General features: G+C 46.6%; 1 protein-coding gene across 2 annotated transcripts in view; it reads left to right on the forward strand.

Moving 5' to 3' along the window:
* Positions 1 to 16,443, forward strand: part of LOC138657417 (zinc finger protein 271-like) — a 73,551-nt gene that overhangs the window by 13,920 nt on the left and 43,188 nt on the right. The gene's annotated exons all lie outside the window — the stretch shown is intronic.

The following is a 16,443-nucleotide window of genomic DNA, read 5'->3' on the forward strand; positions in this document are numbered from 1 at the left end:
CTCCGCTTCATTGAATCATTTTCCGCTATCCACATCACAGCAGAAGCATCCGGTGATGGCGCGGCTGCTCCTGTAGAGTCCGGCGGTGCACCGATGAATAATGGATCCGCCTTCACACCTCTCCTTAATGATTTAGGAAACACAGATTTAGTTTTCTTTTCCCTTTGTTAATATTCCTTCCATCCTTTCTGTCCATATTTGTCTTCCACAAGTCCCGTGCTGCCATATAAATGACTGAGCTCGTGTTCCAGGTTATGAATCTCCCCGTCCCATGGATCCTGGTGATGTAAAAACATAGGAAACGTACAAGGCTTCTAAACAAATTAACTAACATCACAATCATACACCTGGTGTTAAAGCCGAGTTACTTGGATGTGCAGGACACACTACAAACACCACATGACCACAAGAGGAAACACCGTGTACAAGTCCAGAATGATAAAATATACATTTTATTAGATATCCATAAAAATACAAACGGTCAAACAATGACAGCAAAGGCTAAAATCGGCAACCACATCTAAGCTGCCTGAAGAAGAACAGAGTGGCGCAGACGTCCCAACACTCATAATTGCATCTGGTGTATTGCCCCAATAAGGATGTCAGTTTAACATATAGAAAAGTGCGATTGAACATCTACCTGACGTACACAGGGTATCCCCCACAAGAAGTATCAGCAGGACTTATATACAATATAACATACCAGAGAGTAGTGATTGTTGAGTGCTGCACCACGCCGTCCCCCCTCCCGGTGATGTAGCAGCTTCTGCCTGGTGCTCATGATTGACGACACATGTAGAGTCGTCCTACCTGTCCCCTGTGTTTGCCTCCTACACTGAGGCCGGCGTAAAATGTAGGTATGTAGCCTGGGGGAGGCATGTTTGATAAGTATTAAGTTAGGGACCCATCAGAGGGAGGTCACCCTGCCGTGGGACACTTTATTTAGCAATAAGGCACCTCAAATCCCATGTATTATTATTTTTATCATAATTACTAGTTGGCCCGTGCAAAATTTTCGCACATTGGTTGTCAGGGGCGCAGGTAATTTCAGGAAAATAAGCTGGTCAAATGTAAATGTATTTAATGAGATGATGAACACAGAGGTATGTGTCCCGCTGACATACAGTACAGGCCAAAAGTTTGGACACACCTTCTCATTTAAAGATTTTTCTGTATTTTCATGACTATGAAAATTGTACATTCACGCTGAAGACATCAAAACTATGAATTAACACATGTGGAATTATATACTTAACAAAAAAGTGTGAAACAGCTGAAATTATGTCTTATATTCTAGGTTCTTCAAAGTAGCCACCTTTTGCTTTGATGACTGCTTTGCACACTCTTGGCATTCTCTTGATGAGCTTCAAGAGGTAGTCACCGGGAATGGTCTTCCAACAATCTTGAAGGAGTTCCCAGAGAAGCTTAGCACTTGTTGGCCCTTTTGCCTTCACTCTGTGGTCCAGCTCACCCCAAACCATCTCGATTGGGTTCAGGTCTGGTGACTGTGGAGGCCAGGTCATCTGGCGTAGCACCCCATCACTCTCCTTCCTGGTCAAATAGCCCTTACACAGCCTGGAGGTGTTTGGGGTCATTGTCCTGTTGAAAAATAAATGATGGTCCAACTAAACGCAAACCAGATGGAATAGCATGCCGCTGCAGGATGCTGTGGTAGCCATGCTGGTTCAGTATGCCTTTAATTTTGAATAAATCCCCAACAGTGTCACCAGCAAAGCCCCCCCCCCACACCATCACACTTCCTCCTCCATGCTTCACGGTGGGAACCAGGCATGTAGAGTCCATCCGTTCACCTTTTCTGCGTCGCACAAAGACATGGTGGTTGGAACCAAAGATCTCAAATTTGGACTCATCAGACCAAAGCACAGATTTCCACTGGTCTAATGTCCATTGCTTGTGTTCTTCAGCCCAAACAAGTCTCTCCTGCTTGTTGCCTGTCCTTAGCAGTGGTTTCCTAGCAGCTATTTTACCATAAAGGCCTGCTCCACAAAGTCTCCTCCTAACAGTAGTTGTCGAGATGTGTCTGCTGCTAGAACTCTGTGTGGCATTGACCTGGTCTCTAATCTGAGCTGCTGTTAACCTGCGATTTCTGAGGCTGGTGACTCGGATAAACTTATCCTCAGAAGCAGAGGTGACTCTTGTTCTTCCTTTCCTGGGGGCGGTCCTCATGTGAGCCGGTTTCTTTGTAGCGCTTGATGGGTTTTTGCCACTGCACTTCGGGACACTTTCAAAGTTTTCCCAATTTTTCGGACTGACCTTCATGATGGCCACTCGTTTTTCTTTGCTTAGCTGCTTTTTTGTTGCCGTAATACAAATTCTAACAGTCTATTCAGTAGGACTATCAGCTGTGTATCCACCAGACTTCTGCTCAACACAACTGATGGTCCAACCCCATTTATAAGGCAAGAAATCCCACTTATTAAACCTGACAGGGCACACCTGTGAAGTGAAAACCATTCCCGGTGACTACCTCTTGAAGCTCATGAAGAGAATGCCAAGAGTGTGCAAAGCAGTCATCAAAGTAAAAGGTGGCTACTTTGAAGAACCTAGAATATAAGACATAATTTCAGTTGTTTCACACTTTTTTGTTAAGTATATAATTCCACATGTGTTAGTTCATAGTTTTGAGTTACTTGGATGTGCAGGACACACTACAAAGACCACAGCACCACAAGAGGAAACACAATTGTGCCTTCAGTGTGAATGTACAATTTTCATAGTCATGAAAATACAGAAAAAAAAATCTTTAAATGAGGTGTGTCCAAACTTTTGGTGTGTGTATATATATATATATATATATACATAGTAACATAGTTAGTAAGGCCGAAAAAAGACATTTGTCCATCCAGTTCAGCCTATATTCCATCATAATAAATCCCCAGATCTACGTCCTTCTACAGAACCTAATAATTGTATGATACAATATTGTTCTGCTCCAGGAAGACATCCAGGCCTCTCTTGAACCCCTCGACTGAGTTCGCCATCACCACCTCCTCAGGCAAGCAATTCCAGATTCTCACTGCCCTAACAGTAAAGAATCCTCTTCTATGTTGGTGGAAAAACCTTCTCTCCTCCAGACGCAAAGAATGCCCCCTTATGCCCGTCACCTTCCTTGGTATAAACAGATCCTCAGCGAGATATTTGTATTGTCCCCTTATATACTTATACATGGTTATTAGATCGCCCCTCAGTCGTCTTTTTTCTAGACTAAATAATCCTAATTTCGCTAATCTATCTGGGTATTGTAGTTCTCCCATCCCCTTTATTAATTTTGTTGCCCTCCTTTGTACTCTCTCTAGTTCCATTATATCCTTCCTGAGCACCGGTGCCCAAAACTGGACACAGTACTCCATGTGCGGTCTAACTAGGGATTTGTACAGAGGCAGTATAATGCTCTCATCATGTGTATCCAGACCTCTTTTAATGCACCCCATGATCCTGTTTGCCTTGGCAGCTGCTGCCTGGCACTGGCTGCTCCAGGTAAGTTTATCATTAACTAGGATCCCCAGGATATATATATATATATATATATATATATATATATATATATATATATATATATATTGCACACTGGCTGAAGAGCCCGGCGTTGCCTGGGCATAGTAAATATCTGTGATTAGTTACAGCACCTCACTTCTCTTATTTTCCCATCACGCCTCTCATTTTCCCCCTCACATCTCTCATTTTCCCAATCACATCTCTCATTTTCCCCCTCACACCTCTCATTCCCCCCTAACACTTGTCATTTCGACCTCACATCTGTCATTTTCCGATCACTCCACTATTTTCCCTCACTCCTCTCATTTTGCACTCAGACGTTTTCATTTTCACCTCACACCCCTCATTTTCCCCTCAGTATATACATGTTTGTCATCTCCCTTATATATAGTATACACCTGTATGTCATCTCCTGTATATAGCATATACCTGTATGTCATCTCCCCTGTAAATAGTATATACCTGCTGTATGTCATCTCCTCCTGTATATAGAATATACCTGTATGTCATCTCTTCTGTATATACTATATACCTGTATGTCATCTCCTCCTATATATATAGTATATACCTGTCATCTCTCCTGTATATAGTATATACCTGTGTGTCATCTCCCCTGTATATAGTATATACCTGCTGTATGTCATCTCCTCCTCTATATACGTGTGTCATCTCCTGTATATAGTATATACCTGTATGTCATCTCCTCCTGTATATAGTATATACTTGTGTCATCTCCTGTATATAGTATATATCTGTGTCATCTTCTCCTGTATATAGTATATATCTGTCATCTCCCCTGTATATAGTATATATCTGTGTGTCATCTCCCCTGTATATAGTATATACCTGTATGTCATTTCCTGTATATAGTATATACCTGTGTGTCATCTCTCCTGTGTATAGTATATATGTGTGTCATCTCCCCTGTATATAGTATATATGTGTGTCATCTCCTCCTGTATATAGTATATACCTGTGTCATCTCCTCCTGTATATAGTATATACCTGTGTCATCTCCTCCTGTATATAGTATATACCTGTGTCATCTCTGTTGTGATAGGCAATTCAGTATCACAATGGACATAGCGGTCAGAGCACATACAGTGATCTGACAATAACCCAAAATAATAGAACGAGCTCTGAGACGTGGGAACTCTGCAGACCGCAATCCCTAATCCTCTCCAAACAACACTAGAGGCAGCCGTGGATTGCGCCTAACTCTGCCTATGCAACTCGGCACAGCCTGAGAAACTAACTAGCCTGAAGATAGAAAATAAGCCTACCTTGCCTCAGAGAAATACCCCAAAGGAAAAGGCAGCCCCCCACATATAATGACTGTGAGTTAAGATGAAAAGACAAACGTAGGGATGAAATAGATTCAGCAAAGTGAGGCCCGACTTTCTTAACAGAGCGAGGATAGGAAAGATAACTTTGCGGTCTACACAAAACCCTAAAGAAAACCACGCAAAGGGGGCAAAAAGACCCTCCGTACCGAACTAACGGCACGGAGGTACACCCTTTGCGTCCCAGAGCTTCCAGCAAAACAATTAGACAAGCTGGACAGAAAAAATAGCAAACAAATAGCAAAGAAGAACTTAGCTATGCAGAGCAGCAGGCCACAGGAATGATCCAGGGAAAAACAAGTCCAACACTGGAACATTGACAGGAAGCATGGATCAAAGCATTAGGTGGAGTTAAGTAGAGAAGCACCTAACGACCTCACCAGATCACCTGAGGGAGGAAACTCAGAAGCCGCAGTACCACTTTCCTCCACAAACGGAAGCTCCCAGAGAGAATCAGCCGAAGTACCACTTGTGACCACAGGAGGGAGCTCTGCCACAGAATTCACAACACATCTCCTCCTGTATATAGTATATGCGGTACCTGTGTGTCATCTCCCCTTTATATAGTATATATGTGTGTCATCTCCTCCTGTATATAGTATATACCTGTGTGTCATCTCCTGTATATAGTATATACCTGTGTCATCTCCCCTGTATATAGTATATATCTGTGTGTCATCTCCTCCTTTATATAGTATATACCTGTGTCATCTTCCCTGTATATAGTATATACCTGTGTCATCTCTCCTGTATATAGTATATACCTGTATGTAATCTACTCCTGTATATATTATATACCTGTGTCATCTCCTCCTGTATATAGTATATACCTGTGTCATCTCCTCCTGTATATAGTATATACCTGTGTCATCTCTCCTGTATATAGTATATACCTGTGTCATCTCTCCTGTATATAGTATATACCTGTCATCTCTCCTGTATATAGTATATATCTGTGTGTCATCTCCTCCTGTATATAGTATATACCTGTCATCTCTCCTGTATATAGTATATATCTGTGTGTCATCTCCTCCTGTATATAGTATATACCTGTCATCTCCCCTGTATATAGTATATACCTGTGTCATCTCCTTCTGTATATAGTATATACCTGTGTCATCTCCCCTGTATATAGTATATACGTGTGTCATCTCCCCTGTATATAGTATATACCTGTGTCATCTCCTCCTGTATATAGTATATACCTGTGTCATCTCCTCTTGTATATAGTATATACCTGTGTCATCTCCCCTGTATATAGTATATATCTGTGTGTCATCTCCTGTATATAGTATATACCTGTGTGTCATCTCCCCTGTATATAATAATAATAATAATAATTTTTATTTATATAGCGCCAACATATTCCGCAGCGCTTTACAAATTATAGAGGGGACTTGTACAGACAATAGACATTACAGCATAACAGAAATACAGTTCAAAACAGATACCAGGAGGAGTGAGGGCCCTGCTCGCAAGCTTACAAACTATGGGGAAAAGGGGAGACACGAGAGGTGGATGGTAACAATTGCTTTAGTTATTCGGACCAGCTATAGTGTAAGGCTCAGGTGTTCATGTAAAGCTGCATGAACCAGTTACCTGCCTAAGTATGTAGCAGTACAGACACAGAGGGCTAATACTGCATAAAGTGTATGAGAACATGATGCGAGGAACCTTTTTTTTTTTTTTTTTTTTTTTATTATAAATAGGCCACACAGGGATCGTTAGGTTAATGCATTGAGGCGGTAGGCCAGTCTGAACAAATGAGTTTTTAGGGCACGCTTAAAACTGGGGGGATTGGGGATTAATCGTATTAACCTAGGTAGTGCATTCCAAAGAATCGGCGCAGCACGTGTAAAGTCTTGGAGACGGGAGTGGGAGGTTCTGATTATTGAGGATGCTAACCTGAGGTCATTAGCGGAGCGGAGGGCACGGGTAGGGTGGTAGACTGATACCAGGGAGGAGATGTAGGGTGGTGCTGAGCCATGGAGTGCTTTGTGGATGAGGGTAGTAGTTTTGTACTGGATTCTGGAGTGGATGGGTAGCCAGTGTAATGACTGGCACAGGATAGAGGCATCGGTGTAACGGTTGGTGAGGAATATGATCCTGGCTGCAGCATTCAGGACAGATTGGAGCGGGGAGAGTTTTGCAAGAGGGAGACCGATTAGTAGAGAGTTACAATAGTCCAGACGAGAATGAATAAGTGAAACAGTCAGAGTTTTTGCAGAGTTTTTGTATATAGTATATACCTGTGTCATCTCTCCGGTATATAGTATATATGTGTGTGTCATCTCCTCCTGTATATAGTATATACCTGTGTGTCATCTCCTCTTGTATATAGTATATACCTGTGTGTCATCTCCTCCTGTATATAGTATATACCTGTATGTCATCTCTCCTGTATATATTATATACCTGTATGTCATCTCTGCTGTATATAGTATTTCTCTATCGCCTTTCATTGGGGGACACAGGAACCATAGGTGTATGCTGCTGCCACTAGGAGGCTGACACTATGCAAATAAAAAAGTCAGCTCCTCCCCTGCAGTGTACACCCTACCGACAGGAAGTAGGATATTCAGTTTAGCTTAGTGTCAGTAGGAGGTGGACACGGGTCTTTCATTAGACCCTTATCTACCTCAATGTGCGTCGTTCCTTTTCAGGTTTTTCCGGAGGGGATACAGGGTGATTAGTCACACCTGTAATCCCACAAAGCGGACTATGAGTACGGCGTGTACTGCCACCCCGTATCCTCATAGATCCCTCTCCAGGACCAAGATCCTAGCACACAAGCGTGCTGAAAAGTCCGGTCCTGGCTCCGTCCCCCACCCACTCGCCCACCAGAGCCTGTCGGTTGGAGGTGACGACGTCCATCACCAGCTCCATGGACGTCTCATCCCCCTCAGGTTAGTAACGGCGTGGGATGTTTAGGTGAGTATTTTCCATGCTCCCTTTTCACAGATCACTCGCAGTGTGGGGGAGCAGAGGTCCCTGAGGCACGATTTTTACTTTTATGTTAGGAATCCCAGAATAGCATCGCAGCGGGTCAGGCAGCAGCGCTCCCTTTTGAGCTGCGGTGATGGCAGGCTAGGTACGCTGGTTCTGTCTCTTCTTCTGCCGCCATCAGCGCGACACTCTGACAGTCTGCCGCACCGCTTCCCCCTGGGCCGCACTGTTCGTCGGCCACATTGCTTTTCTGTCCCTGCGCGGCGGCCTTGGCAGACTGCCGCGCTGCTCTTTCCCTGCGGCGTTCTGCTCCGGCGCCGCGGCTCTCTTATCCGGCGGCGCCGGCCTCTAATTTAGGCCCCGGCTCCGGCCGGGGCCTACTTCCGACGCCGCGACCCTACTCTTCGTTCCCTCGGGCGGCCCTGGCAGGCTGCCGCACTGCTCTGCGGCGCACTGTTCCGGGGCCGTGGCCTCTTCTACCGGCGCGCCGGCCTCTAATTTAGGCCCCGGCTTCTGCCGGGGCCTACTTCCGGTACCGCGCTCATCCACTTCCGGTTTCTTCGGGCGGGCTTTCTCCCGCCCGACAATCTCTTTTCTCCCCGCCCACCGGCGCCATCTTGGTGCTCCTGGGCCCATGATTGCTACACCGCTGCTTAGCGCCACATCGCAGCAGGGCGCACGTTCCAGCGCCCTTTTCAGCGGTCTCCTTCTGCGGTTCTTCCAGACTGCAGCCAGGCCCTTTCTTTCCCCAGCACACGTTTCCTCCGGCGGGGTCCCCTGCATCCTCCTTAGGTTGCCATCTCATCGCTGGTGCCCTGGATCTGTGCCATGATGCCGGTCGCAGCTACAGCCAGGAGCAGTCTGCAGGACCCTACTATTACTGTGAGTAGCTCTGCTATGCAGCCTATTACTCCCCTCTCCTGTTTCCCTAACCTTCGGACATCATTTAGTGGGTCTGCTCCCAGGCCTAACCCTATAAGGAGAGCGTCCCTGTCCTCCTGCTTCCTCTTGTCAGCTGCAGCAACTCCCTGTCCAGGAGTCCCTAAGCCGGGTGAGGCCGAAACCCCTATCCCTGGGTGGGTTTTCCTTCTGTCTCAGTCTGGGGCGGACCTCACCAGGATGTCACGACCTTGGTATCCGTGCCTGTCCGCAATCGCTAGTGGGTCACAGGATTCTCCGTCCAGCCTACAAGAGATACAGAACGGGGATACAGGGTGAACAGTCACACCTGCAATGCCACATTATGGACTATGAGTACGGCGTGTACTTCCACCCCGTATCTTTATAGATCCGACGGCAGGACCATGATCCTAGCACACAAGCGTGCTTAGAGGTTCGGTCCCAGCTCCATTCCCCACCCACTCGCCCTCCAGAGCCTGTCGGTTGGAGGAGACCAGGACGTCCACCATCAACCCCATGGACGTCTGACACCTGTCTTTCCCGCTCTATCTTGCCCTCCGGTCTGGACCGGTGAGATCCCTCTTCCTGATCCTCCTCTCTATCGAGAGAGAGACGGGCTTCCTCGGTCATGTTTGCAGAGGAAGTTTCAGACTCGGATAGCCTTATTGATGCGATCAACCAGACCCTAAGCATCATGGATACCTCTACGGAACCCGCAGAATAGGCGGTTTTCGTTTAGACGTTCAAACCACTTTCCAGGACCTTTGCCCCACACGCTGAACAGGTGGTGGTACTTGCCAGGAGAAATGCGAGCCATACCAGATGCTTGCAGACAGGGAAGCGTCTCGGCATCCTATATCCCTTCTCTCCTGAGCTCATCGCTAACTTGACTGATTCCTCGGCAGGAAGCGGGCAATTCTGGACTCGTCAGTTCCCAGACTGTCTACCAGCTTGGCACGGGTTCCAAGGATACTTTTATAGAACCGCTGGAAAAATCAGCCTTTTGTAACGGCTGCTTCTACTTTGTGCCTCGGCCATTGCCTCTACCTGGGTCTCAGGGACCATGGATAGATGGACCAAACAGCCTTGTAAGAGCACCCCGCCTGAAGCTCCTCCGGGGGAGCTAGCCGACATGATGGACCGGATTTCCTATGCAGGGAAATATTTGGTATCTGCCTCCCTAGATGCGCAGCTTGTGCAGCTCACGCATCCAGCATTATGGTGGCCATCCGACGGAATATTCGGCTCTACACACAGCCCTTCCGGGGGGCCTGTTTGGCTACATGAGGGAACAAATTATTAATGACGCCACGGGAGGCACGAGTTCCCTTTGTCCCTTCGCTGTTTTGCGGCGTCGGAAGATTCCTCTAGCTAACACAGACTGCGATCTCGTCTGGCTAGAGAAAAGGCTTTCCTTTAAGCCTATCCCTTCCCGGTGTGCCCGCAACTCCCATGGTTGGTCCACCAGGCCTAGACCTGGCAGATCTTCTCCGGCATAATAACTCGTGCTAACGGCCCAGCGTTTCTTCCAGTTTGGGCGGGCATCTCCTGCCTTTTTCAGGGATGTTTGGCTAGCTTCGGTGGAGGACGCCTAGATCAGGGAGGTGGTATCCTCTGGATACAAGATAGGGTTCGCTTAGCGGCCCGGAATCGCTTCTTTGAATCCTGCCCTCTAAAAATCCTCCTCTGATCTTGGGTTTCTTTGCGTCCATTACCTTCCTTCTTTGTTCGGAGGTTATTGTTTCCGTCCCACAGCAGGTACGCTTCCCAGGTTTCTATCCAAACCTGCTTGTAGTGCCGAAGAAGAGCGGCGCAGTTCGACCCTTTCTGTCTCTGAGCTTAGTGAACAGAAGGTTCCGCATGCGGCATTTCAGGATGAAGTTCTTCTGTTCAGTCCTGGCTTCCATGGACCCACAGGATTTCCTGTGCTACACGGATATCCAAGAGGCCTTGCTCCATGTCCTGATTTTCCTTGATGATCAGGGGCCTTAGTGCTCATTCCATACCTTGAAGTAATCCTCATCAAGCCTCTGCCCCTCTCTCAGGCCCCGAGGGTCTGACCATCGTCCTAGACTCCCTGTCCTGTTTCTGGTGGCTGGCCAACAGAACAAAGTCTTGTCTTGTTCCGAGTCAGCGTCTCGTCCTCTTAGGCATGTTGTTCGACATCGCTAGGGGTTTTTCTTCTTGAGAAGCGGGCAATTCTCCATACAGAGTTCGCTCTCTGCAGGGCCCTCGGCTGCCTTCCTTCCGTTCAGCTACGACGGTCCTGTGAGGCATGGTGACAGCTCCGTAAGCGTTCCCTTTTGCGCGGTTCCTCTTGGGACCACTTCAGCAGGCCATCCTTCCTCAGTGGGACACGTCTGTGCTGTCTCTGGACCCTCCAATCCGACTTTCCATCAGATTCTAATAGCCTCTCAACTGGTGGCTGTCATCCCCTCTCATTCCTCATGTCCGGTCCTCCCCAAGGCAGGTGGTGACGACGGTCACCAGCCTTCCCGGCTGGGGTGCGTTTTCTCGCCATCCGTCATTGAAGGGGGCGTTGGTCGGAGCAAGGGTCCTCTCCGCCGATCGACACCATTGAGAGAGGGGCCTTTCTTCTATCCCTGAGTCACTGGGAAAGGCTTCTCAGACGTCTGCCAGTCAGAATCCAGACGTCCAATGCCTCGGCTGTGGCTTATGTCAATCGCCAGGGAGGGAATCAGTCTCTTGGCTATGGCGGAGGTATCCAGGATCCTCTGGGCAGAGGCGACGGTTTCAGCATTATCCGCAGTGTATATCCCCGGCGTGGACAACTAGGCCGCAGTGTTTTCTCTGCCGTGAGGGCCTTGCGGCAGGACAGGGGTCCCGACTCAGGAGGTCTTCCTTCAAATTTTCCTTAGATGAGGAATTCCAGACACCGATCTCCTGGCGGCCCGACTGCTTAGGAAGAGTCCACCGTTTTGTTTCCAACTCTGCAATCCTCTTGTTGTGGATACCGATACCTTGACCATTCCTGGGTCGCCATTTGTACTTGCCTTTCTGTTCCTCCCTCCTCTTTCTTCCCAGACTGTTGAAGATCTATGCGGAGGGGGTGCCGGTCATTCTGACCGCACCAGATTGGCCCAGAAGGTCTGGTTCGCTGAGATCGTTTATCTCCTCGCGGACTCTCACTGGAGGCCCCAGTCAGGTCAGATCTTCTGTACTAGGGACCCATCTGCCGCAGAATTCTTGGTGTCTCAGGTTAACAGCTTTGCTGTTGAAATCTTCCTTTTTGGCCGTTCTCTCTAGGTGGGACTTGATGCTGGCCTTGCCCTTAGTTTTCTGAAGGGTCAGATAGCAACCCTTTCCATCCTTTTTCTGAAGTCCCTTTTCAGAGGTCCTTTGCTACTGGCTATCACGGTACGAAGATTTATATCCGTCCCGTTCTCAGATCAGGACCTTTCTTCAGTAGCGCATGCGGCTCCCTCGTACCACACTTCCGTGGATCCCTGGGACCTCAGTCTTGTTCTGGAGGCTCGGTGGACTTTCTCCCTGGAGCCTCTCCATGAGCCTCACTGTCTGCTCTGTCCTGCAAGGTGGCTTTGCTGGTGGCCATCTCCACGCATCTCGGAGTTGGTGGCTCTCTCCTATCGCCCCTTTCTTGGTTTTTCACCAGGATAGGGTAGTTTTACGGCCTTCGTCGCCTTTTCTTCCCAGGGTGGTGTCCTCCTTTTACTTGAATAAGATTGTCCTTCCCACCTTTGTCCTGCTCCGATCGATTCTCTGGGGCATTCTCTGAACAGGCTAGACCTGGTCAGGGCGGTGAGGATCTATTTGTGTAGGGCCGCCTTCTTTAGGAAGAAGGTCTGTCCTTTGTCATTCCAGACGGTACGCCAAGAGGCCTGCCGGCTTCCAAGATTACGATTGTTCTCTGGATCAGACCTGCCATTCTGGAGACTCACCGGATCAAGAACAGAGTGACTCCTCACTCTGCTCCGGGCAGTGGGCGCCTCCTGGGCGGTACACCATGGGGCATCCGCCCTACATCTTTGCTAGGTGGAAACCTAGTGTTCCGGTCACTCCTTTGCCAAGGGGTTATAAGCTCCATACCTACGCTTCGGCAGTTGCCAGCCTAGGCGGAAGGATCTTGCAGGCGGCTGTGGTGATTCCTCCGACCTGAATGGAGTTTTTCTGCTGTTCCCACCCCAGGGACTGCTTTGGGACGTCCCATGGTTCCTGTGTCCCCCAATGAAAGGCGATAGAGAAAACAGGATTTTTGGTTGCTTACCGTAAAATCTGTTTCTCGGAGCCTTCATTGGGGGACACAGCACCCTCCCAAGTTGAACAGCTCTGTTTACTGTATACGTTTGAGTTCTTTGAACACTCTTTGAGTGTTTGAAACTGTTGATCTGTGAAGCGCCGTGGAGTTTGTTGGCGCTATATAGATAAAGTTTATTATTATTATATTATTATTCTTTCTCTTTTACACGTTGCTTCTCCTACTGCTTTCTCACTAACTGAATATCCTACTTCCTGTCAGTAGGGTGTACACTGCAGGGGAGGAGCTGACTTTTTTATTTGCATAGTGTCAGCCTCCTAGTGGCAGCAGCATACACCCATGGTTCCTGTGTCCCCCAATGAAGGCTCCGAGAAACAGATTTTACGGTAAGCAACCAAAAATCCTGTTATACCTGTGTGTCATCTCCTCCTGTATATAGTATATATCTGTGTCATCTCCCCTGTATATTCTATATACCTGTGTGTCATCTCCTGTATATAGTGTATACCTGTGTCATCTCCTCCTGTATATTGTATATACCTGTGTGTCCTCTCTCCTGTATATAGTATATATGTGTGTCATCTCCCCTGTATATAGTATATATCTGTGTGTCATCTCCTGTATATAGTATATACCTGTGTGTCATCTCCCCTGTATATAGTATATACCTGTGTCATCTCCTCTTGTATATAGTATATACCTGTGTGTCATCTCCTCCTGTATATAGTATATACCTGTGTGTCATCTCTCCTGTATATAGTATATACCTGTATGTCATCTCTGCTGTATATAGTATATACCTGTGTCATCTCCCCTGTATATAGTATATACCTGTGTCATTTCCTCCTGTATATAGTATATACCTGTGTGTCATCTCCTCCTGTATATAGTATATATGTGTGTGTCATCTCTCGTGTATATTGTATATATCTGTATGTCATCTCCTCCTGTATTAGACCGCGTTCACACGTTATTTGCTCAGTATTTTTACCTCAGTATTTGTAAGCTAAATTGGCAGCCTGATAAATCCCCAGCCAACAGGAAGCCCTCCTCCGGCAGTATATATTAGCTCACACATACACATAATAGACAGGTCATGTGACTGACAGCTGCCGTATTTCCTATATGGTACATTTGTTGCTCTTGTAGTTTGTCTGCTTATTAATCAGATTTTTATTTTTGAAGAATAATACCAGACTTGTGTGTGTTTTAGGGCGAGTTTCATGTGTCAAGTTGTGTGTGTTGAGTTGCATGTGGGGTCATGCATGTAGCGACTTTTGTGAGATGAGTTTTGCGTGAGCCTAGTTTTGCATATGGCGAGTTTTGCGCGTGGCGAGTTTTGAGCGGCGACTTTTGTGTTTCGACTTTTATGTGGCGAGGTTGGTGTATGTGTGGTGAAATGTGTGCTGAGGGTGGTATATGTGTTCAAGCACGTGGTAGTGTGTGGCGCATTTTGTGTGTGTGTTCATATCCCCGTGTGTGGTGAGTATCCCATGTCGGGGCCCCACCTTAGCAACTGTACGGTATATACTCTTTGGCGCCATCGCTCTCACTCTTTACGTCCCCCTTGTTCACATCTGGCAGCTGTCAATTTGCCTCCAACACTTTTCCTTTCACTTTTCCCCATTATGTAGATAGGGGCAAAATTGTTTGGTGAATTGGAACGCGCGGGGTTAAAATTTCACCTCACAACATAGCCTATGACGCTCTCAGGGTCCAGACGTGTGACTGTGCAAAATTTTGTGGCTGACGGTGCAGTTGCCAATCCCGGACATTAACACACACATTCAGCTTTATATATTAGATATACACAGTCATGGCCAAAAGTATTGACACCCCTGCAATTCTTTTCAAAAACCTGACCGGCACATCCAAACATAGACTAAGTGTGAACAGGTGCTGAACCTAGAGTCGCCAACTCGTATACAGTTAAGTAAATAAGGCAGCACACTGCAGCGCTAAAACATGTATACTTGAAAACACGAAATTTGAACTGCATTACTGCACTAGAAATATGAAAAATGAGAGCGTTTAGCGCATAAAAATGGCCAATTTTATGTGTACCTGGTAGCCCCTTTACGGCATCTCTCTTATACCAGGTCCTACACTTGCCTTACCTCGCTGAGAATAAACGTCTCCATCTGAATGGGTACATGTGAAACCTCTTCCTAGACTAAAATTCTAGATTCTAGTGCAGTAATGCAGTTCAAATTTCGTGTTTTCAAGTTTACATGTTCTAGCGCTGCAGTGTGCTGCCTTATTTACTTAACTATATACGAGTTGGCGACTCTAGGTTCAGCACCTGTTCACACTTGGTCTATGTTTGGATGTGCCGGTCAGGTTTTTGAAATGTATTCTTTAGCCTTCTGATCGTGCACTCCGCCTCCTAGCTTCAGGTGTTTTAATTACAGCAGGTCCAATACCCCTCCACAGAGAGAGAGAATTTTAGTCTAAGAAGAGGTTTCACATGCACCCATTCAGATGGAGACGTTTATTCTCAGCGAGGTAAGGCAAGTGTAGGACCTGGTATAAGAGAGATGCCATAAAGGGGCTACCAGGTACACATAAAATTGGCCATTTTTATGCGCTAAACGCTCTCATTTTTCATATTTCTAATGCAGTAATGCAGTTCAAATTTCGTGTTTTCAAGTTTACATGTTTTAGCGCTGCAGTGTGCTGCCTTATTTACTTAACCCCTGCAATTCTGTCAGATAATACTCAGTTTCTTCCTGAAAATGATTGCAATCACATATTCTTTGGTATTATCTTCATTTAATTTGTCTTAAATGAAAAAACACAAAAGAGAATGAAGCAAAAAGCAAAACATTGATCATTTCACACAAAACTCCAAAAATGGGCCAGACAAAAGTATTGGCACCCTCAGCCTAATACTTGGTAGCACAACCTTTAGCCAAAATAACTGCGACCAACCGCTTCCGGTGACCATCAATGAGTTTCTTACAATGATCTCTGGAATTTTAGACCATTCTTCTTTGGCAAACTGCTCCAGGTCCCTGATATTTGAAGGCGCCTTCTCCAAACTGCCATTTTTATATCTCTCCACAGGTGTTCTATGGGATTCAGGTCTGGACTCATTGCTGGCCACCTTAGAAGTCTCCAGTGCTTTCTCTCAAACCATTTTCTAGTGCTTTTTGAAGTGTGTTTTGGGTCATTGTCCTGCTGGAAGACCCATGACCTCTGAGGGAGACCCAGCTTTCTCACACTGGGCCCTACATTATGCTGCAAAACTTGTTGGTAGTCTTCAGACTTCATAAAGCCATGCACATGGTCAAGCAGTCCAGTGCCAGAGGCAGCAAAACAACCCCAAAACATCAGGGAACCTCTGCCATGTTTGACTGTAGGGACCGTGTTCTTTTCTTTGAATGCCTCTTTTTTTCTCCTGTAAACTCTTATGTTGATGCCTTTGCCCAAAAAGCTCTACTTTTGTCTCATCTGACCAGAGAACATTCTTCCAAAACGTTTTAGGCTTTTTCAGGTAAG

The sequence above is a fragment of the Ranitomeya imitator genome, chromosome 1 (genome assembly GCF_032444005.1).
Source record: "Ranitomeya imitator isolate aRanImi1 chromosome 1, aRanImi1.pri, whole genome shotgun sequence".
NCBI classification, from domain to species: domain Eukaryota; kingdom Metazoa; phylum Chordata; class Amphibia; order Anura; family Dendrobatidae; genus Ranitomeya; species Ranitomeya imitator.